Source organism: Tupaia chinensis, unplaced genomic scaffold (assembly GCF_000334495.1).
Source record: "Tupaia chinensis unplaced genomic scaffold, TupChi_1.0 Scaffold143996_1, whole genome shotgun sequence".
Classification (NCBI taxonomy): domain Eukaryota; kingdom Metazoa; phylum Chordata; class Mammalia; order Scandentia; family Tupaiidae; genus Tupaia; species Tupaia belangeri.
The window spans coordinates 327,808-353,035 of NW_006203847.1; positions in this window are offsets into that span (position 1 = coordinate 327,808).

A 25,228-nucleotide genomic window follows, 5' to 3' on the forward strand; every position below is an offset into this window, starting at 1 on the left:
AGTGAAAATAGGGGACATGAATAACACTGATTCTTATTGCATTCTCTACAGAGAGACCAAATTTCTTCTATTTTCTCTATAAAGTACAGGATGATTGGGAGACTGCTCCCCAGAGAAAAGTTTCAAAAAAGAATGTACTAACACAGTTATGTTCCAGCTCAAAATATACCCTGAAGTGGTGAAACTGAACATTAAGTTATTTAAATAGCTTTCTTTTAAACAATGGGGCAATCTCAGCAAAGTATAACCACGCATTTGTCCCTAGCAGAGAGCTGATTGATGAAGATAGAAATACATATGCCTAGAGAGCAAAAGCAGCTGAGTGCCACTAATTCCATGATTTCAATCAGTACAGAATATGAAAAGATATTTGTGTTTCTGTAGTCTCCATGGTTATTTATACTTGTCCTAGATTAAAGTTTAACATTGGCTGATATCTGCAGAAGTGAAAAGCAGTGAACAAATACATTCATTCTCCTAACAGCAAATATGATCATTGTTTTGAGGAAGATATTTTTCTGTATTTCTTTTAATGATAGAAAACTTCTAGGAACCAGCAGTTAGTGTAATAGCTATGTCGCTGGACTCCCACGTAGTCGACCGCGGTTCGCGTCCCGGACCTGGTGACTTAAACTCATGCCAGGTGCGTGTGCGTGCGTGCCCAAGATCCCGAGAGGAGAATGGAGGAGAAGGGATTGTGGCATGGCCATCCCCCCTGGGGGGTCATTTCTTACTTTCTATCTCTCTGTCTCTCTCTCTCTATCTGGCGAGTGCACATGCCCTGTAGCAAAAACCTCTTAAAAAAAAAAAAAGAAAGAAACCTTCTTTGCATGTTTTCCATTGGTTTGCCTTATGTCTTGGACTAAGGTTTATCTCACATTTTTCAAGTAGTATTCTCCATTTTTCTTAATTTTATTTATTCATGGATTCATTTTCATTTGACCAGAGAGAGAGACACACCTGGGGGGACAGTGAGAAAGTAAGCCACCAGGTCCAAGATTCAAACTATGGTTGACTATGTGGGAGTGTCGAGAGCCTTAATCACCACACCATCTGCTGGGTCCTAAGTAGTATTCTCTGTTAAGGCAAAGGAACCCTACAATTTACACAAAATTATAAATATTCTCCACAATAGCATTCAGACAGGTCTTCTATTTATTATTGACTCTTAATGGTGCAGCAAATTTATAAATCTGTGTAATATACAGATAAATACAATATATTATACATATTACATATATACATATTACATATATATATAGTAGGTATGTGTGTGTGTGTGTGTGTGTACAGGTATTTATACAACTCATACTCTCTTACTCCTTCAACAATTTCACATATTCCTGTAGTTTCCTCTAAGTGCAAGATTTTAATGTCTCTTTTGACAATATTCCCTGAGGTTCTGATCATTATTTTCAGTGTTATGGTGAAGATTTCTATGTTCATATTCTTCTAGGACTTCAAATCCAGCATGCCTAAATCTAAATTCATCTTCTTATCTATCCAAACCCCCTCTTTCTTGAGTTTCTTATCACAGAATCTATCTTTCCTGTATGAAATCAATCAGTTGTCAGGTTCAATTAGGTCTTCCCTATTATTTCTTTCAAATCTCTTTCTCCCAGGGTTACATGAATTCAAGTCCTAATGTCCCCCTTCCCCTAAACACACATACTATTATGTGAACTAAAATCTCTGTTATTTCAAGATTTTGTTTCAAAGACTCCTAACCTACCTTCCTGGCTCTAATGTCTGATATTTCTCATCTATATGTTATGCAGTAATAATGTCTTATGTACATTTCTTACTTTTTTTAAGATATCATCCCTATTATCTGGTAAAATGCTGACCTTTAGTCAAGGAAGAAATGTTGGAGTTCTCCACAATCTGATCACATCAGCCACCCTAGTATTGTAACTGAAGTACAATTTTTGTGAACCCTGGCTTTATTATATTTTCTGAATCAAAAATTATTATGATAAGCTGAAAAATGATCCCACAAATATCCACGTTCTAATCTGTAGTGCTTGTGAATATTTTAGTTCACATGTGGAAAGTGATTTCTCAGATGTGACTAAGTTAAGTACTTGACATAGACGATCATCTTGAATTATCCAGGTAGGTCCAATATAATCACAAAGCAAGTGTACACTAGAATTTGAAAAAAAAAATAAGGAAATAGTTTTCCACTGAGGCCTCTATTTTTTTTTTTCTGTAGGGCATGTGTGCTCACCAGAGAGACAGAAAGACAGATAGCGAGAAATCACCCCCCAGGGGGGTGGCCACACCACAGTCCCTTATCCTCCATTCTCCTTTTGGGATCTTGGCCACACACGTGCACATGCCTGGCATGAGTTTAAGACACCGGGTCTAGGACTCGAACTGTAGTCGACTACATGGGAGTTCAGTGACATAGCCATTACGCTAACTGCTGGTCATAGTTTAAGCCACCTGGTCTGGGACTTGAACTACGGTTGACTACATGGGAGTTCAGCGACATAGCCATTATGCTAACTGCTGGTTCCTCACTGAGGCTTCTTAAAAGAACCAGCCATTTCAACATCATGATTTTAGCCTCTTAAGACTCATTTGATACTTCTGGCCTCCAGACCTGAAAGATAATGAATTAGTTTGTTTTAACCCACTAAGTTTGTGTTACTTTGTTACGACAATACTGAGAAACTAATATAATTGGGATAAGTACATGAATATATTTTCTGATTATTATCTTTAATTTTATGAGAAGCTTATGAGAAAATAAAATTGTATCTCATGTAGGTAAAGCTAGTAAATCGATAATGTCAAAACCAACGAGAAAAAATTCACAAAAAATACAATGGAGAATATGTATAAACATCCGCCACATTAACTTCTTTCATTTTTCTTCAAATTCTTTTGTATTTTCTCTTACTACTCTGTATCTCCTTCTGTGTCACTACTGAAGGTCCAACATTAAACATGGGAGCTATTCCAGGAAAAATTTGGGGTCATTCTTGTTCTAAGATTTCTAGCTCTAGAAAATATAATCCCTTTTATATGAATAGCTTCATTGCCACTTACACACCAATGATTCTGGAATTTGTATTTCCAACTCAGATATGTCCTCTGAGTTCCAGAACTGCCTATCTAACAAAGGGGCCAGCAGATGATGTGGCAGTTAGGGTGCTGGACTCCCACATGACTGACCGCAGTTCAAGTCCCAGACCTGGCAACTTGAAAATCATGCCAGGCACATGTGTGTGAGTGTCCAAAGTCCCAGGAGAAGAATGAACAAGAAGCGACTGCAGCGCAGCAATCCCCCGGCAGATTATTTCTCTTTCCCACGGACTCTGTCTGTCTCCAGTGAGTCTCTCATATCCTGTTGCAAGAACCTACAAACAATGTCTCAACACATTCAAAGCAGGACAAAACTTTGGTATTTCAATCTTGACCCTTTTCCAATATAATATAATATCACATAATATAATATATTCCAATGAAATCTATTCTAGCATAATATATTTTTTCAAATATGTTTTCCATTTCAGTAAATGGCACCATCATCTTTACAGTTAACAAAAACCAAAAACCAGAGTAATTTATTTATTCAACTAATATTTATTGAGCACAATTTATTGAACAGTTTTTAGATAGCACAGGCAGTTCTAGGCATTAGGGGTACTAAAGTGTGTAAATCAGATTGTGGAGTGAAGAAAGCAATTAATAAACAAGTATTATTTTAAGTTTTTTTTATATTTAAAATTAATTTTTATTTTATCTAACCATTTTTAATATTTCAGATGGTACAGGAAGTTCTTACTATGTCTCTGTAAGAGGCTGATTTGTCTTTATCCATTAATTTGCAAGTGTACAGTGAAAAAAAAAGAGGTAATATAATTATCTACCCACTCTTACCTTCGGAATTGATTTAAATACATCATCTTTTTAACAGTAAAGAAAATAAATTGCTGACTTTTAGTACAGATTTTTATTTTGAAGTGGCTTTTGAAACTCAAGTTTAAGGAATATAAACAGAAACATTACAAAATGTAAATTAAAATGATCAATAAAGATGAAATTATAGCTATTACTATAATTTATTGTATTAGTACAATTTATTATACTAATAAATTAATACAAATTAAAATGAGAGTGTGTCTCAAGAGGAGAGTGTCTCTCAACTAGATAATGACATCCTAGGAGTAGAGTGGAATGGTGTTGGGAATGGGGACAGGAGTTTGAGGAAATGTTAGTCAAAATACATAAATTTCTGGGGCCAGTAGGTGGCATAGTGGTTAAGGCACTGGGCTCCCATTTGGTCAGCTGTGGTTCAGGTACTGGACCCAGTGTGAGTGTGTCTCAAGAGGAGAGTGTCTCTCAACTAGATAATGACATCCTAGGAGTAGAGTGGAATGGTGTTGGGAATGGGGACAGGAGTTTGAGGAAATGTTAGTCAAAATACATAAATTTCTGGGGCCAGTAGGTGGCATAGTGGTTAAGGCACTGGGCTCCCATTTGGTCAGCTGTGGTTCAGGTACTGGACCCAGTGGTTTGAAACTCATGCCTGGTGTGTGCATGCATGCCCACAATCCCAAGAGGAGAATAGAGGACAAGGGATTGTGGCATGACCATCCTCCCTGGGGGGGTGGTTTCTCACTTTCTATCTCTCTGTCTGTCTCTCCCTCAAGTTCATGTGTGCTATAGTAAGAATATCTCTTATAAAAGAAAAAAAAAACTAAAGGATATAAAAAAAGATGAACCACTGTGGCTGATCATAGACCATAGTGATAATGATTCAATGCCTACTTGTTTGATATTTTTCTCTCCTGTTCTTTTTCTAAATTAACTGATAAGTTCAACATCTCCAAACAAGCCAACTCTTGCCTATATCTGGCCTTTTTTCATAGTATCTCTCTTTTCATTCTTTCATTTATTAGTTATTCACTGCTTATTTACTAGTGCCAGACACTGTTTTAGGCAGTAGGGATAAAACAGTTCATCAGCCGCTAAGACCCATCATTTACATGTTATTTCCATGTTATTAGGCTGGGGTGCAGAAAATCAACACGTAAATAAATGAAGCAATAAGTTTATAACAAGACTTATGATAAAAAATAAAACAGACTGTTTCATAAAAAAGTGATTCAGTAGATGTGTCATTAAGAAAGTTCTCTCAGGGCCAGCAGATGGTGTAGCAGTTAGGCCACTGGGCTCCCACATGTCTCCCTCTCTCTGGCGAGTGAATATGCCCTAAGACAAAAACTTCTCAAGAAAAAAAAAAAAGGGAAGTTCTCCCTGTGATGGTGACAGTTACCTTTCAAACTTTGTATTCATGATGGAGAACACATGCAAGCACATGACAGAGACGGAAAGAAAAGCACCCCTTCAACAGGTTCTGATCATGCCATGATTCCCTTCTCCAAGGCTTCCATTTTGTAAGGATTCAGGCACACAAGGCATATCCTTCATGTTTCAGGTTGACAAGGCAAGGGATCCAAACCATGATGAGCCATGTGGCTTCCAGCATTATAGTCCAGCAGGCTACCAATTGTGCCACAGAAGCTGTGTCAACAATTATTTAATCTGAGACATAAATAAAGAGAAAATAATAAAAAGTCTAGGGGAAGTGCACTCCAGGTAGAGACAGCAGCGCAAAAGCACTGAGATAGTATAAGCTTGGTCAGATAAAAGTTCAATGGCTGTAGAACAATTAAATATGTTGGTCATAAGGGATAGGGTAGGAAAAATTGACAGGACATTCTCTGCTTATAAACCAGGGCAATCTTTTCTTCATGTGTGTGAATGTGTGTGCATGAGTGTGTTCCATGTTGTTTTGAAATATGTAAACATTGTAAAATGGATAAATCAAGCTAAGTAACATTGACATCACCTCACATACTCATTATTTTTATGCTGAGAATGCTTTAAATATACTCTTTCAGCAATTTTTGGAAATATTACACATCATTATTAACTATGGCTATCATGTTATATGAATGATATCTTGAACTTATTCCTCCTTTCTTACTGAAATTTTGGATACATACATATTTTTTGAGAGAGAGAGAAAAAGCAATTATGCTTTCATTTTCTGTATCTATGGCTGAGCACTCCAAATTGCTAGGTATGAAAATTTTGGGGTATATCAGAAAAATAGAAATGTTTTCAAATGTGGATCCCAAAAATCTATTGCAGAAATTGTGATTTACTAGATTTTTATTGAGATCTAAAATCTGAAATTTTGGTAGGCTTTTCAAGAGATTCAATGCAAGATATATATGGGACTTCACCTTGAAGATAGAACTCTAGATGTTTTTTGTTTGTTTTAAAGATATAGTAGCAAGAATCATTAAATAAAATCATAATCTTAAAAAAGTGTATGATGCATCATTAAGTCAAAATCTTAAAAAGTAATGTAGTAACACAGGTTATTTTTATTCAATGGATCTCAGCTATTTCCAAAACCTACTTTGCAAACTAAATGAGTTGGTTTGATACTATTTTTTCATCTTCCTGTACAAGTTGCCTATTTACTACTAAAATGGAAAGAGCTGTGCATTAGTCATCTCAGACTGTAATAACAGAATACCATAAACTGGTGCTTTAATCAATAGGAATTTATTTCTCACAGTTTTAGAGATTGTAAAATTGAGAACAAGGTGCTGGCTGGTAAGGATTCTCTTCCTGGTGCATAGATGGCCATCTTCTCGCAGTGATCTCATGAGAGTAAGCGAGATAGAGATTTGTAAAGACAATAATCCTATCAAGAAACACCAACCCTCATGATCTCTCTACAGGATTAAGAGACACACAAAAACATGCATGTAAACAAGTGGAGTAGACTGCAGAATGGCATATCGCAGCAGAATAAAAAATGTCATTGACAATTCAATATATACTCCTCCAAAAAAGTACTAAGTAGAACAAGTATTTGCACAACATAATGTAATGTTAAATGTCAAAGTTGATGAATATGTTTACCTCCTTGATATTGTTATTTCACACTGTAGACATGTTTTAAAATAACATATGATACTCTATAAAGATGCACAATGATTATACATATGCCAGAAATTATAAGGAAAAATAATTGTAAAAGAAAACCTAATTACCTTCCCAAGACCCCCATCTCCAACTACAGTACATGTTGAGGGCTAAGACTCCAATATATTAATTTTGGTTGGACACAAGTCAGTCCATGGCAGGTTACAACTGCTTGACGAACATTTCAATCCCTACATATACCTCAATTTCCTAATTCCTTAAACGGCTAGAGTATTGTAATTCCCTAAAGGAAAGCACATAATCCTTTTGCAAGAGTAATTATATTAGTGAAAGTGATATTGTAAGAAAAGTGCTAGCGAATTTATAGAAATTTTGAAGGATTCATAATTGTTGCTTACATCAAAGAGTTATGAAGAACATCTGAATATGGTTGTAAGTTACTTTAAATAATTGTTGTACTGGTTTTTGAAACAATGTTTTTCCTTTTTGGTGTCATTCATTTTACCGGAAAAAATGCTGCTACTGTAAAAACTACAACTAAATTGAATGAAGATATTCTATTTTCAGATATAAATTTGAGTATATTATATGCATAATTATGTATTCATTAGAGAGTTTGCAAATGTAAGCTTTTGTTGAATCAACACCATCCACATAGGCCTTCTCTTTAGGACTAATCATATAAATAAAATACAATGAAAATAATCAACTGCTCAAATGAATCAAATTTCTGATTAAACTAATAGTAAGGTAACTAAAATTAAAGTGAATATATGTGCTATGATTACCGTTGGAAAATTGACAAGTTAAAATAAATTTCCTAAGTATAGCAATGGGTATTTTTCTCATATTAAAAAGTCCATGACATTGTCCCCTTATCGTTCTACTCCCACATAATAAAATTCAAAGTAAAATTGAATTTGAGAGCTTGGTCTGCTCTTTTATATTGGGCAAATACTTCTATTTAAACTATTTTAAAAAGATAAATCCTATATTTTGGTCAACTTAACTACTCCCATGTTTACAGATTATGTATGGCTGCCTACTCTGGTGATGGAGAGAAATTACTTAGAACTATTATCTACCTATGATAATGAACGAATTGTATCTCAGTGTGCCAGTGACTGACTGGAGTCAGATAGGGATGTAGATGTCCCTACAACAGTTTCAAGAAATCCATTGTATTTTCTGCTTTTTAAATCCTCCAACCTGGTGGAAAAAATAATCTTTGGTCACCATGGAGATGCTTGCTTAATCAGAAAACAAACAAACGACAATATAGTTTTAACATAAGCAGAGGGAATCTTTAAAAAGTCTTGTTAAATGACAAATAATTAGGTTAGGGCTTTTTACTTCCGTATTTGATCATACTAGGCACTGGAAAATAGCCTCCAAATAATATTTTAACCAAAGTTTGACATTATCCTTTGTCTACTTTTCTATATCTTCACTTGCAAAATGAAAGCCTAAAGCTTCTCTATGCTTAAGAAACCATGCATGGATGAATGAACTTGTACTGGAAGATTTAGGCTATGATCAAGAGGGTATTATTAGAGATGACTGGCTATTTCTCAGTGACCTCAATGACAGGTTGGATAGTCAGATGCTGACGCAATCAACAGATTTTTCTCTGTTATTTTAACATTCAACGTTCGTATTTTTTCACATGTGTTTCTCACTTGTAAAAATAACTGACATTTGAGAATTTACTATGTGCCAAACTTGGGTCCTAGTGCTTTACATGCATTATCTCCCTTAATCTTCACAACCCGATTAGTAAGTACCATTACTACTTACTTTTTTACAGGCTACAAAATTGAGACCTAGAGAGTTAAACCGCTTATCCAAAGTTACGAAGGTAGTACATGATGAAACTAGAGTTGCATAAGTAATTTTGTTTTAGAACCTTTGCTCTTAACTGCTACCCTATACCAGCCTTCCAATCCATGACTAAATACTATTGTTATTTTTTTTCTTTCAAATATTTCTCTAAGCTTTTCAAGTCCTATTACTTGCTAAGTAGTTCAATGTGCTAATCCCCCAAGGAGTGTTTTCATTAAATCTTTACTTTAATCCCAATAATTATTCATGCTCACTGAAAGGGGGTTAGCAAAACATAAGTAAAGTAAAAGTGACAGTTTCTCCTTAATCTCACCAGTGCTATTGAATTAAATTCTCTGGACTTTATGTTCTCCTTCTAAATCCTGGGTTAATACCTGATATCTTTATTGCTACCTTCCTGTTTCTGAAATCACGTTAAAATTAGTGAATGCAAAGAATGTACTTGGAACTTTCACAAATACTATCACATTTATTTTACACAACATACACACAGCTGTGAAGTATATATTACCAAGCAGTTTTCAGATGAGAAAACGGAGGCCCCAAGGTTATGAATTACATCAAGTAATACAACCAGAATATGGCAAAATGGGATTCCAACTGAAGTCTGCGTACACAAAGAAATGTATACTTTCTAAAACATAGTGAGTACAAATTGAGCTTAGCATTTAGAAACCATTATGGACCTGGATGCAAAACTTATTGTATGATGACTGGCAAAGAGAGTATCGTGTTTGATAGCTCTAGCTTGGTTATAGGAAGCAAAATCTTTTCGGGACTACATTAACTAGAGTAGGCTAAAATGTGATCATAGATTCAGATGTGAAATGGTTCAATAAAATAATAGTTTATTCCCTGCTCACCTACATGTGCAGAGAGGTGCTAGGATCAACCTAAAAATAAATTTGCATCCTGGTGGTCAGAAAGCGAAAAGGACAGGGAGAAAGCACACTGTCGCCTTAAAAATATTGGCTTGGATGTGGCAGAAGTCACTTCTATTCAGATACACGGAAGAAATAGTCTTGTCACACAAGTTGCTGGCTGAGCAATGACTACATAGACATTACATTGATATGGACAGACATCATCTTTACCACAGGAAGCAATTAGTCCATATTGCATTTAAAAACACCAACATGGATTTCATATCAGGTGGTATACTTCTTATTATATGAGGGCCCAATGAGCCAATATTCATTAAGGTGAGTACCCTTGGCATTATGTAGACATTTGAAATATCTCAAATGTATGTATGTATGTATGTGTGTGTATATATATATATATATATACTCAAATAAAAAATAGATAGAATTGTAAATATTATGAGAATAATTTGCTCTTCATAAGAAATAAGAAATGAATGCAATAATTTACTGTTCACACATTTACGATTGAAATCAAAAGAGAACATTTTAAAAAATTTTAAAAATTTGCTTTCATTGAAGTTTTTAGAAACCAGGCCATCAGAAGGGAAAGAAAACTTTATTAAGGATGAAGGGAAGTCATCTGCATCTGTGATCTTAGTAAACTGTTCGTTTCTTTGTTAGAACAGCCTTCACAAAAGAAAGTAGCTTAGAAATCCATTTTAAACTTCTCCATCCTGATTTCAAAGACTGAGAAAATACTGAAATGAGGCATAAATGTCAGAGTTTGTTTGACAAGCTATGTAAAATAAAGTAATGGTTATTTGCATGGTGCTAAAAAAGGCACTTTTAAGAAGATGTAATCATCTTCACTGTAAAGTAAATTTGGTTGTTGGATAATTTATATAGACCTGAGTCACATCTAGAATGATACGGAATAATTTTTTCTCTATGATGTACTCTATGCTACCCAAATATTTTAATGTTATTTTTCCTCCTCCTCAAGGATAATCAATTAACAAACATATTGCCTATACCAGTGCTGTATGAATAAGGACGTATATATATATATATATATATATACACATACATACATATATTACATATATATATTTATACACAATTTGCAATGGGCTTGCTATTAATAAATTTACTGTATGTTTTTAGTTCATATATTGGATTCCTAGATGTTGGAAGTCCACATACACAAAAGGACATGATAGCTTCTCCTTCCTTTCTTTATATATTTCTCAGTCACATAAATAATTCTAGGTCCAAAGAGGTTGAAATAACTGATTTTGTTGTTTATATTTTTAAATTTGCGATAGGGCACATGCACTTGCTAGAGAGAGAGAAAGAGAGAAAGAAAGAAAAAGTGAGAAAGCACACCTTAAGGGATATGCCCACTCGCAATCCCTTCTCTTCTATTCTCCTCTCAGGATTTTGGGCACACACAGGTACTCGTTGTATTTTTCAAACCACCGTGTCCAAGATTTAAACCATATAGTTGGCCATGTACGATTCAGTCACTTAGTCACCATGCCACAGGCTGGATTACAGCTTTACCTGTCTTTATGGAAAATATACAGGTTCCATGACTTACTAAAAATGTTTATTTATCATCAAAAATCACTATGTTTTTGTGTTCTTTTTTTAACTTTCACTTGCATTTATTTATTTATTTGCTTATATTTGTCAGAGGGCACTTGTGCTCACTGGAAGAAAGAGATAATAAGACAGAAAGAAGAAATGTGAGTATGCACACACCCCCGTGAAGGATGGTCATATCAAAAAGTCTTCTTTATTTTTTTTGGGGGGGTGGATTTTGGACATGGAAGCATATGTGTCCAGTGTGTTTATTTTTTAACTTTATTTATTTATTTTAATTTGACTGAGAGGGACAGAGAGAGAGAGAGAGAGAGGGAGAAAGGGAGAGAGAGGGAAAATGAGAAAGCAAGCCGCTAGGTCCAGAACTCGAACCACGGTTGGTCATTCGGGAATCCAGCACTTTTAACCACCACGCCACCTGTCGACCCTATGCCCAGTGTAACTATAGGGCGCGTGCACTCGCCAGACAGACAGACAGACAGAGAGAGACATAGAGATAGAAAGCGAGAAATCACCCCCCAGGGGGGATGGCCACACCACAATCCCTTCTCCTCCATTCTCCTCTCGGGATCTTGGGCACACACACAGATACGCCCGGCGTGAGTTTTAAGCCACCGGGTCCGGGACTCGAACCGTAGTTGACTACGTGGGAGTCCAGCGACATAGCCATTATGCTAACTGCTGGTTCCCAGCCCAGTATATTTTTTAAGGTACAGGTTCTGGGATTCAAACTTCATTCTTGGCTATGTGGGATCCAGCTGTCTTAAGCACTATGCAACTGGCTGGCCCACATTTTTATTTATTTTTTATTTGACAAAAATTGTATATATTTATGATATATGATATGATGTTTTAATGTATATATGCAATGTAGAATGACCAAATCAAGCTAATTAACATATCTATTTCCTCTGATACTTATTTTTTGTGATGCAAACATTTAAAACTATACTCACAGCAGTTACAAGTATACAATTCATTATTATTAATTATAATCACCATGTTGTACAGCAGATTTCTGAATTCATTTCTTTTAACTGAAATGTTGTATCCCCTGGCCAGTATTTTCCCAACCCTCCTCCTCCCCCCGTCCCAGCTTTTGGTAACTACCATTCCACTTTGCTTCTATAATAAGAGTGTGGCTATTTTAAAAGATTTATTTACTTCTAAGAGAGAGGGAGAAACATAGAGACAGACAGAGAGGCATCCCCAACAGAATTTCCACACCACAATCTCATCTGCAGCCTCAGTCAGCCAGGATTATGCACACAGGGTGACTCTGGGACACAAACCAGAGCCCTATCCTATGCGCCCAGCATTATGGAGATTACATTGTTGTTGTGCCACTGGGACTGGCCATAGAATTTTACTTTTATAGAGTCCACATTTAGTGAGATAGGTGACATTTATCTTCATGTGCCTGGCTTTTCTCACTTAGCATAATGTTCTCCAGGTTCATCCATGTCACAAATGATAGTATGTCAATCTTTTTTTTAATGTTTGGATAGTATTGCACTGTATATCTATACCACGTTTTCCTCACCCGTTTATCTAATGAAGTTAGCATGTATTGAAGAGTTATCTGTACTCCCACATTCACTACAGTATTATTCACAATAGCCAAGATATGGAATCAATCTTAAGTTTCTACAAATGGATGAATAAATAGGTAATGTGGTACCCAATGGACTGAATGCTTAAATACTGCAAACAGGTCTAATGTGACGATACATATTAAAGATTTAACCCTGAAGTTACTAAATATATTTTAATAGGTGTTACAACAGACATCAATTCATTTGAACAGCTCTCTTCTAGTCTATATTCATGTTATATGTTGATTATTATTGGCCATATGGGATCCATCTCCTTTAACCACCAGGCCATGAGGCTGGCCTACAGCTTATATTTTAATCTTTGGATCTAAGACATGTGTCTTACTTACAGTCAGGTCCTAGTTCAATCTGTTATTTTATTTTATTTTATTTTTGATTTGGTTTTTAAAACTAGTTTGGCCAGCCACATCTTTTGTTTGCATTCTTGAATACATTCACATGTAATGTAATTCCTGATAGAGCTGAACTTGTGTCTGTCATTGTTTTTGTTTTCTATGTCTCAAATCTTTTTATTCTCTACTATTCATTTACTGAATTCTCTTGTATTTCATGAAGGCTTCCTACTATAAGATTTTGGTTCCTTTAATGATGTTTTCATTATATTTTTGGGTTATTTTCTTAGTTTGTTTGTTTTTTAGGTTTTTGCTATAGGGTACCTGTGTTAGCCAGAGGGAGACAGTGAGGGATGGTCATGCCACAATCCCTTCTCCTTCTTTCTCCTCTTGGGCTTTTGGGCACATGTGCACACACAATCGGTGGATTTTTAAACTGCCTGGTCTGGGACTTGAACTGTGGTCAGCTGTGTGAGAATCTAGTGCCTTAACCACCATACCACCTGCTGACCTTCTTAGTGATTACTTTAGGGCTTATAATAGAGATCTTAAATTCTCAGTATCTACTTCAGATATATACTGACTTAATTTTAGCTGGTTATAGAAATTTCACTCCTATTTAGCTCCACTCTCTTTCCCCCTTCATTATTATTTTTATTTTTTATTATTTTATGCAAATACGTCACAAACGTGGCAGCTTGAAAACACTCTGGGAACATGGACATGAATGCATGCACAAAATCCTGACAGGATAGAAAAATGGAGGAAAGGGGATTTCAGAGTAACCACATCCACTGGGCAGTACTTTCTCTACCTTAGGCTTTTCTCTTCTTGAAAGAAAGTGCAGATGCCCTTTCCAACAACACCAACCAAAAAAAACCAACAAAACCCACAAAACAAAATAAAACTTCTGGCCTATAAGCAAGCTAAGGTAAGGGCAATCAGGCCTTACCTTTTTCAACGTGTTCTACTAGTGATTGAGTCTCCATCTTATAGGTAAGAGTATTGGGGGAGAAAAGACATTTCAATTATCTCAGCACACTCACCAGGAATTTTGCCTCTTTAATACATTGTGATACTGAGATAGGAAGTAGACCCAATGAGTAGGTAAATAGGACAGGGACCCCTGAAGAAGAGTCACTATGATAGGAAATGAACATATACATATTAATATAGAGCCAACTTATAGAATGAAATAAAGAAAGAGAAAGCACTCCCCAATGGGGAACAATTATTCCACAATCATTTTTTCCTCCACACACGAGTTGTGTGTATTGTAATCCACTGGGACCAAGATTTGGTCATGTGGGATCCAGCTTTCTATGCACAGTACTTAAGCACTGCTATAGGCATGGCCCCTCATGGGCAGTTTCTATTCCTTCCTTTATTCCTTGAATGTTTCATTAAAAGAATAAAAACCTGTTTTTCTATACACTCAAAGCTGTGACACTAAATATGTAGAGATTTATCATACACATCAACCACTTTACTAACGCTCTGAACACCAACTGGATTTCTACAATTTACTTCTAATACTTAACTTCATGAAGTTATTGCAGATCCCATAGGTTAGACTGTTCCCTACTATTTCAGATGCCAATCACTAGTCCCAGGTTATCACTTGTCCTTTTTCCCAACTGGTTATAATTTAGGGTTACCTATAGGTCATCCTCAGGTTCAATAATTCAGCATTATGCCTCAAAGATTCAGGGAAACAACTCAGGATTAGAAAGATGGGAGAAAGGCATAGGGCAAGGTATGAGGAGGGAGGATGCATGGAGCTTCCCTGCCCTCTCCAAGCACACCACCTTCTCAACACATCAATGTGATCACCAACGTGGAAAGTTTGAACACCACTCCCTTTAGGGTTTTAAGGAGGTTCTGTTATGTAGGTATAATTAATTGATCAAAGCATTAGCTGCTGGTTATTGAACCCAATCTCCACTTCCTCCCCTGTCTTCTCCTCAGAGGTTGGATGGTAGAGCCGAAAGTTTCAATTTTTTGATAAGATGGTTGGTTCCTCTTGCAACCAGTCCTGATCTTCCAAAAGCCACCTCATTAGCATCATCTCAAGTATGATTGACTAATGATACATATAGTCACATTGCAAAGCAGAATTGGTTTAGTAGAAGTCTCTTTGATTACTTGTTTCCCTGATAATCTTTGTTAAGTGGTATTTCTCATTTGATATCAGTCTCAGCTTTTGGGCTTCACTAATTACTAGCTGACTTCTCTTTTGTTTTTAACAATTGGTCTTAGACTTAACTTGATCAACAGGCCTCTTCTCTAGCCCCCTGTCATGGAATTTGGGAATTAATCTTGATGCTGATCTTCAAGGTTTGTTATTACTCCAGAAGGACTCTTTCTAATTGTATTTATCCCTATTTTTCTCTGGAGAACTAGCTGGCCTATTGTTTACCTTGTAATATTTAGGAAGAGCTATTATTTTGATAGCACTTTCATTTGAACCTCCCAATCTTCTGTTTCTTTGGGAGGTCTTTGGTGGAATCTTTTCTTACAGAATGTCTCTCCACCTAGGCAAAATATAAGAGACACTACTATGGGCACCAGGTATGGTGGTAGCCCTCTAGTTGGTTTGGTTTCCCTATACCAGCATAAAGCTCTGCCTTTTGTGACAAGCCTCATAGAGCAGAGGTTAAGCTCTATGCATAGGAAGTCAGATTCCTTATAGCAAACTGCAGTTCAAGTCTTGACCCTGGCAGCTTGAAAACACTCTGGGAACATGGACATGAATGCATGCACAAAATCCTGACAGGATAGAAAAATGGAGGAAAGGGGATTTCAGAGTAACCACATCCACTGGGGAGTACTTTCTCTACCTCAGGCTTTTCTCTTTATAGTAAGTGCACATGCCTTTTACAACAACAACAACCAAAAAAAACCAACAAAACCCACAAAACAAAATAAAACTTCTGGCCTATAAGCAAGCTAAGGTAAGGGCAATCAGGCCTTACCTTTTTCAACGTGTTCTACTAGTGATAGAGTCTCCATCTTATAGGTAAGAGTATTGGGGGAGAAAAGACATTTCAATTATCTCAGCACACTCACCAGGAATTTTGCCTCTTTAATACATTGTGATACTGAGATAGGAAGTAGACCCAATGAGTAGGTAAATAGGACAGGGACCCCTGAAGAAGAGTCACTATGATAGGAAATGAACATATACATATTAATATAGAGCCAACTTATAGAATGAAATAAAGAAAGAGAAAGCACTCCCCAATGGGGAACAATTATTCCACAATCATTTTTTCCTCCACACACGAGTTGTGTGTATTGTAATCCACTGGGACCAAGATTTGGTCATGTGGGATCCAGCTTTCTATGCACGGTACTTAAGCACTGCTATAGGCATGGCCCCTCATGGGCAGTTTCTATTCCTTCCTTTATTCCTTGAATGGATCATTAAAAGAATAAAAACCTGTTTTTCTATACACTCAAAGCTGTGACACTAAATATGTAGAGATTTATCATACACATCAACCACTTTACTAACGCTCTGAACACCAACTGGATTTCTACAATTTACTTCTAATACTTAACTTCATGAAGTTATTGCAGATCCCATAGGTTAGACTGTTCCCTACTATTTCAGATGCCAATCACTAGTCCCAGGTTATCACTTGTCCTTTTTCCCAACTGGTTATAATTTAGGGTTACCTATAGGTCATCCTCAGGTTCAATAATTCAGCATTATGCCTCAAAGATTCAGGGAAACAACTCAGGATTAGAAAGATGGGAGAAAGGCATAGGGCAAGGTATGAGGAGGGAGGATGCATGGAGCTTCCCTGCCCTCTCCAAGCACACCACCTTCTCAACACATCAATGTGATCACCAACGTGGAAAGTTTGAACACCACTCCCTTTAGGGTTTTAAGGAGGTTCTGTTATGTAGGTATAATTAATTGATCAAAGCATTAGCTGCTGGTTATTGAACCCAATCTCCACTTCCTCCCCTGTCTTCTCCTCAGAGGTTGGATGGTAGAGCCGAAAGTTTCAATTTTTTGATAAGATGGTTGGTTCCTCTTGCAACCAGTCCTGATCTTCCAAAAGCCACCTCATTAGCATCATCTCAAGTATGATTGACTAATGATACATATAGTCACATTGCAAAGCAGAATTGGTTTAGTAGAAGTCTCTTTGATTACTTGTTTCCCTGATAATCTTTGTTAAGTGGTATTTCTCATTTGATATCAGTCTCAGCTTTTGGGCTTCACTAATTACTAGCTGACTTCTCTTTTGTTTTTAACAATTGGTCTTAGACTTAACTTGATCAACAGGCCTCTTCTCTAGCCCCCTGTCATGGAATTTGGGAATTAATCTTGATGCTGATCTTCAAGGTTTGTTATTACTCCAGAAGGACTCTTTCTAATTGTATTTATCCCTATTTTTCTCTGGAGAACTAGCTGGCCTATTGTTTACCTTGTAATATTTAGGAAGAGCTATTATTTTGATAGCACTTTCATTTGAACCTCCCAATCTTCTGTTTCTTTGGGAGGTCTTTGGTGGAATCTTTTCTTACAGAATGTCTCTCCACCTAGGCAAAATATAAGAGACACTACTATGGGCACCAGGTATGGTGGTAGCCCTCTAGTTGGTTTGGTTTCCCTATACCAGCATAAAGCTCTGCCTTTTGTGACAAGCCTCATAGAGCAGAGGTTAAGCTCTATGCATAGGAAGTCAGATTCCTTATAGCAAACTGCAGTTCAAGTCTTGACCCTGGCAGCTTGAAAACACTCTGGGAACATGGACATGAATGCATGCACAAAATCCTGACAGGATAGAAAAATGGAGGAAAGGGGATTTCAGAGTAACCACATCCACTGGGGAGTACTTTCTCTACCTCAGGCTTTTCTCTTTATAGTAAGTGCACATGCCTTTTACAACAACAACAACCAAAAAAAAACCAACAAAACCCACAAAACAAAATAAAACTTCTGGCCTATAAGCAAGCTAGTGATAGAGTCTCCATCTTATAGGTAGAGTATTGTGGGAGAAAAGACATTTCAATTATCTCAGCATACTCACCAGGAATTTTGCCTCTTTAATTTGGAGGTACAATGGATAAGAAATGCTGACCTTATTGCTGTTCCTAAAAATATACAGTAACCTTTTCTTGGGAACCGAAGGATGATGGAACTTCATCTTCTGGCCATATCCACCTAAAGTGGAAATTACTTGAAGCTGCATTGGGAAAAGGGAGGAGAGAAATAGGATCTCTAAAGATTTCTTGTTAAGTTTATACCCACTAAAAAATAAATAAATAAACTGTTGTCTGAATGCCTCCCCGTTTCCTGCAATTCATGTGTTAAGACTTAATATTCACTGTGGTAGTATTAATAGGTTGGACCTTTCAGGAAATGGCTAAGTCATGAGGGGGTCTTGCCCCATGAATGGATTAGGGCCTTATGAAGCGGATAGAGGAAACTAGCATAGTTCTCATTTGCTCTTTTGCTCTTCTATCTTGTGAAGACACAGCATTTGTCCCCTTCTAGAAGTTGTAGCAATAAGATGCCACCTTGGGAAAAGAGAGCAGCCCTCACCAGAGACCAGACATGGTTTTTCCTTAATCTTGGGTATCCCAGCCTCCAAAGCTGTGAGAAATAAATTTATTCTCTTTGTATATTACTCAATGTCAGGTATTTTGTTATGGAAGCACAAATAGACTAAGATATAAACTTTTTGTTTTAAATTTCAGTATACTGGGACCAGAAGTTAGCGTAATGGCTATGTCACTGGACTCCCATGTAGTCGATCATAGTTCGAGTCCTGGACCTGTTGGCTTAAAACTCACGCTTGGCACATGTGCGTGCGTGCCCAAGATCCTGAGAGGAGAATGGAGGAGAAGGGATTGTGGTGTGGCCTTCCCCCCAGCTGGTCATCCATAATTATTTATTGAATGAATAGATGAATGAGTAACCAAAGGTTACCTGAGATATAGGGTAAAGTTATGATTTGATATTATTTTATGCAAATACGTCACAAACGTGGCAGCTTGAAAACACTCTGGGAACATGGACATGAATGCATGCACAAAATCCTGACAGGATAGAAAAATGGAGGAAAGGGGATTTCAGAGTAACCACATCCACTGGGCAGTACTTTCTCTACCTTAGGCTTTTCTCTTTATAGTAAGTGCACATGCCCTTTACAACAACAACAACCAAAAAAAACCAACAAAACCCACAAAACAAAATAAAACTTCTGGCCTATAAGCAAGCTAGTGATAGAGTCTCCATCTTATAGGTAGAGTATTGTGGGAGAAAAGACATTTCAATTATCTCAGCATACTCACCAGGAATTTTGCCTCTTTAATTTGGAGGTACAATGGATAAGAAATGCTGACCTTATTGCTGTTCCTAAAAATATACAGTAACCTTTTCTTGGGAACCGAAGGATGATGGAACTTCATCTTCTGGCCATATCCACCTAAAGTGGAAATTACTTGAAGCTGCATTGGGAAAAGGGAGGAGAGAAATAGGATCTCTAAAGATTTCTTGTTAAGTTTATACCCACTAAAAAATAAATAAATAAACTGTTGTCTGAATGCCTCCCCGTTTCCTGCAATTCATGTGTTAAGACTTAATATTCACTGTGGTAGTATTAATAGGTTGGACCTTTCAGGAAATGGCTAAGTCATGAGGGGGTCTTGCCCCATGAATGGATTAGGGCCTTATGAAGCGGATAGAGGAAACTAGCATAGTTCTCATTTGCTCTTTTGCTCTTCTATCTTGTGAAGACACAGCATTTGTCCCCTTCTAGAAGTTGTAGCAATAAGATGCCACCTTGGGAAAAGAGAGCAGCCCTCACCAGAGACCAGACATGGTTTTTCCTTAATCTTGGGTATCCCAGCCTCCAAAGCTGTGAGAAATAAATTTATTCTCTTTGTATATTACTCAATGTCAGGTATTTTGTTATGGAAGCACAAATAGACTAAGATATAAACTTTTTGTTTTAAATTTCAGTATACTGGGACCAGAAGTTAGCGTAATGGCTATGTCACTGGACTCCCATGTAGTCGATCATAGTTCGAGTCCTGGACCTGTTGGCTTAAAACTCACGCTTGGCACATGTGCGTGCGTGCCCAAGATCCTGAGAGGAGAATGGAGGAGAAGGGATTGTGGTGTGGCCTTCCCCCCAGCTGGTCATCCATAATTATTTATTGAATGAATAGATGAATGAGTAACCAAAGGTTACCTGAGATATAGGGTAAAGTTATGATTTGATATTTTTGTGACTTTATGATTTATTTAAGTTTTTAAAATATACTTAGTTGTCTTAGAAATATTACAGATTACCTCAAAGTAAATAATCTAAATAAGCTATTGAAACAGCAGTTTATCAGTGAGTGGATCAGCATCAAGAAGAGTTAGAAACCTTTCAAAGTAAGTAATCTAAATAAGCTTTTGAAAGAGCAGTTTATCAGTGTGTGGATCAGCATCAAGAAGAGTTAGAAACCTTTCTATCTAAGACTGTGCATTTAAGCACAATTATCTGTAACAGTCAGTGTTGGATACAATCACTGTTGGGTTTATTTTTTAATAAATAAATGCAAGGCCAACAATGGGAATCAGTATGAAATAGATTTTGTAATCTAAATAAGCTTTTGAAAGAGCAGTTTATCAGTGTGTGGATCAGCATCAAGAAGAGTTAGAAACCTTTCTATCTAAGACTGTGCATTTAAGCACAATTATCTGTAACAGTCAGTGTTGGATACAATCACTGTTGGGTTTATTTTTTAATAAATAAATGCAAGGCCAACAATGGGAATCAGTATGAAATAGATTTTTTAAAATGAATACCAAAATAAAGGTTATTGTTACATGGCACTGATGGGTTTCAGATAACACAATAGCCCTTCCACTGCTTGCTGAGAGTGTATTCATCTCTAAATTTAGAAGTTCTGAATGCTACACACTGACAGAGATTAGCATTGTGATTCTGGGCACAGTTAGCTGCCAACCTTCCATTGAGCCACTGTTTAGTAACCTTTGAAAACACTGACCTTTTCATTATCATTTGTAGTTTCCTTGTTTGTGTGTTTCTTCTATGTTTGTGACTATGCTGTTTATTTACAATGGCTTTTGGACATTCCACATAAGAAAGGAGATAGAAATTGTAATAATTGGTATATTTTTAAAAGTAAAAATGTCCTTCTTTTGGACAAACTGAATGCCTCATGATAATTATAAAGAATTTGATAAATTGTGATTATTTAAAATATTAGCCTTGATAGATTCTATCTAAAATTCTAGTGATGATCATAACCTTTCTCAGACTGCGTCAAGTAGTCTTTAGAAATGAAATGAACTTGCTCTCTAACTGCCTAAAATGAATGTCTTGTGTATCAATGATGTGTGCCTCAATCTGGAACTCGCAGTTAGAAACTAATAGAGGTTTTGCTAATGGATTTTCTTTTTCTTATTCCTTTTATCAAATTGTATTTGTAATCAAGTTTATTGATTACAAGTAAATCCAAAGTGCTTTCATTGCTATCATGTGATTTTCCACTCTTATGAATTCTCTGATGGTTCTATAAGTGTAATCTAACAAAACTGTTTACGAGCACATTAATGATGAATTTTCTTCTATCTTGATCACCAATAATGTAGCAATTGGTTATAACCAACAGTTAACCAACCTGACTGAATTGACCCTACAAACTGTGGTTATTTAAATATGAAACTGTTTAAAGCAGTGGATTATACTGCTAAGGTTTCACTATGTTGTATGGTTTAACAAAGAGCTACATATTCTCAGAGGCTTCAAATAGGAAATATTTATTCTTTTACTTCTGTTATTTTAGGTTTTAAGGTATCTTATATCTCTATTAGTGCTTTCTTGAATTTTGCTGTTACATGTTGGACACACTGGACTCTACTGGGCCAGCATATTCTGTGCTGCGCTAGGTTTGAGTAAATATGGCTCACATATCTTCACATTCAGGAATCTATGCTGAAGGAATGTAACCATTACTAAGGACATGTTTTGTTTTGTTTTTGTTTTTTGTTTTTAGAGATTTTTGCTATAGGACATGTGCATTCACTGGAAAGACAGGACAAAAAGCGAAAAATCGCCCCCCAGAGAGGATGGTCACACCACAATCCCTTCTTCTCCAGTTTCTTCTCAAGATTTTGGAAATGCACAGATATGTGTCCACCGTGAGTTTTAAGCTGTCAGATCTGGGTCTCAGATCGCAGTTCGACTACATGGGAGTCCAGCAACATAACAATCAAGCCCTCTGCTGGTCCCGGGACATATTCTTTTTAATGATGGAGAGCCAAACAAAGGGGCCAGAGACTACAAATTGCATTTAAAACTTATTGTTATCTGAAGCAAATATCATATGGCCAATACCAAAGTCAAAGAGGCAGAGAACCATGGCAAGGATGTCCAAAATGGAAGAAATGCTAATCAGTAAATAGTTCAAAATATCACAGGATAAGTATTCACCAATTTTAACCTGATTACATCCATTTTTTATTCTTAATGTGGAAAATAAATAACTATTTTGAGGACAGAAGTGTTGAATTATCATTATTACATATATAAGTATATATTATAATCAAATATAAAAATAGAGAGCAGGTAGTTTTGTTTGTTGCTTAACAATATTATTGATTAATGTCTCTAAAACTTCTTATCTCTATGCGGTCATCAGAAAAGTCATGATGTATTTTTCTGTTTTTCTGTGCAAAAATGTGTCCTGTCTTTTCTGATGACTCAATATTTATTTTCCACTTGTAATCTTTTGAGTAATGCATTTCTCACTTTAACTTTGATGGAATTTTCTTACGTTTTTTATTGTCATTGTTGGTTGGTTTGCCTATTTGTTTGTTTTAGACTTTAAAAAGGGTGGGTCTTATTCCAATTTGACTGCTGCTCTTATAAGAAGAGATTAGGACACAGTACACACAGAGGGAAGACCATGTGAAGAAACAGAGATAATATTTTTAGCTTTTGTTCCCCAGTTTTTACATAGAAAAGACACTTTTGTGCACCTATAAACAACTGTAGAATAAACATTTGATATGGCAGTTTTAGAAAGCTGATTAAAGATTGGATAAAAATGAGGACTAGCAGTTGCCATCATGGCTATGTCACTGGACTCCCATGTAGTCGACCATGGTTCAAGTCCCAGACCCGGGGGCTTAAACTCATGCCAGGTGTGTGTGTGTGCGTGCCCAAGATCCCGAGAGGAGAATGGAGGAGAAGGGATTGCGGCGTGGCCATCCCCCCTGGGGAGTGATTTCTCGCTTTCTGTCTCTCTGTCTCTGTCTTTCTGACAAGCGCACGTGCCCTATAGCAAAAAGCTCTCCAAAAAAAAAAAAAGAACATTAATAAAACTAAAGCAATGTTTTCATTGATTCATCCTATTAAATACTATGCAAAATATATATTGTTTAATATTTCACTTTGTTTTTGATATTCCTCAACTGTAAGTTGGATCTATTTTGAAAGAATAGATGTCATAATGTGGCATCCATCCCTATGTATAAATTGAATGAAGAAGACACATATGACTTTATATTTATCCTTTGAAATTTGCTCTAAATGGTCAACTTCAGCAAGATCTAGATTGAGATTTATGTGGAGATCAATCAGAGTGATAACCTAGCGAGTCTATTAATGGTAACATTTTTAAATGAATACAATAAAGATAAAATGTTCAACGGCTAGAAAATAGAGATACAGGGCCTGGACAATGGCACAACAATAAAATGTGATGCTCCATGAGGCTGACCCACATAAGAAGTTTCCAGATTCCTGCTTGTAGACCTTTTTAGGTAATTGGGCACATGTGTGCTCCTAATCCAGGGCTGGCTAAGGCTGAGAGTGAATTGTGATGTTAAGAACCTGTTGAGGCAGGGGTAGTTGCTGTCTGATTCTCACTCCTAGAAGAAATAAACATTTTTTCAAAGCTCTATTTAAAAAAAAAAAAAAAAAGGGTACTGGAGATACAAAAGGCAATGAGATTAACCTGGAGAATATCTTTTCACTGAACATTGGTCTTCTACCCAATGAGAAATGGAACCAGTGCAAGAACATCTTCACCTCCAACATTCTCAGATAAAGTAAACCAAACATTGAAGAACAGATGCACTATGACTTTCACTAAGAATCACCCTGCAGAGTCAGCAGGTAGCATGGATATTAAGGCACTGGATCCTACATAGCTAACTGTGTGGTTCAAGTCCTGGACCTGGAGGCTTGAAAATCATGCTGGGTGTATGTATGTGTGTGTGCCCAAAATCCCAAGAGAAGATTGGAGCAGAAGGAATTGTGGCATTGCCATCTCCCCTGGGAGGTGATTTCTCAATCCTCCCCCTGCCCCGTCTTCCCCTTTCTCTCTAGTAAGCACACACACCCTCAAAACAAAACAAGACAAAACAAAAAACAAAACAAAAAAACAAGATTCATCTTTCTCCAAGAAATAATAGAGGGGCTCTGCTCATGGACACCTACTCAACCTTAAAAGTTTTCTTCTGCACAGTAGAATGTGGTATTATCTGTTGAAGATATTTCGTAGTTTTATCAACAGTACTAGGGAGAAATGTTCACCTGTTGAAATATCCATTTTGTAAGACAAATAATAATGTGATTGAATGTATGGAAGAAAATGAAATGAAAAAAATAATTTAAAAAAAGGAAAAAAAAAAAAAGAAAACATATTTATGTGAAAGAAGTAAAAAAAAAGCAACAGCAACAATAAAAAGCCAAGAACAAATAAGACTGCAATAGCAAAAACTTCGAGGAAAAAGAGCCCAGAATGTTAGTGCTACAAACCCAAATTAGAAGTTGTATATAAAAATCACAGAATGGGGACCAGCAGTTAGCATAATGGTTATGTTGCTGGAATCCCACGTAGTCGATCACGGTTTGAGTCCCAGACCCGGTGGCTTAAACTCACACCGGCCACGTGTGCGTGCGTGCCCAAGATCTCGAGAGGAGAATGGAGAAGAAGG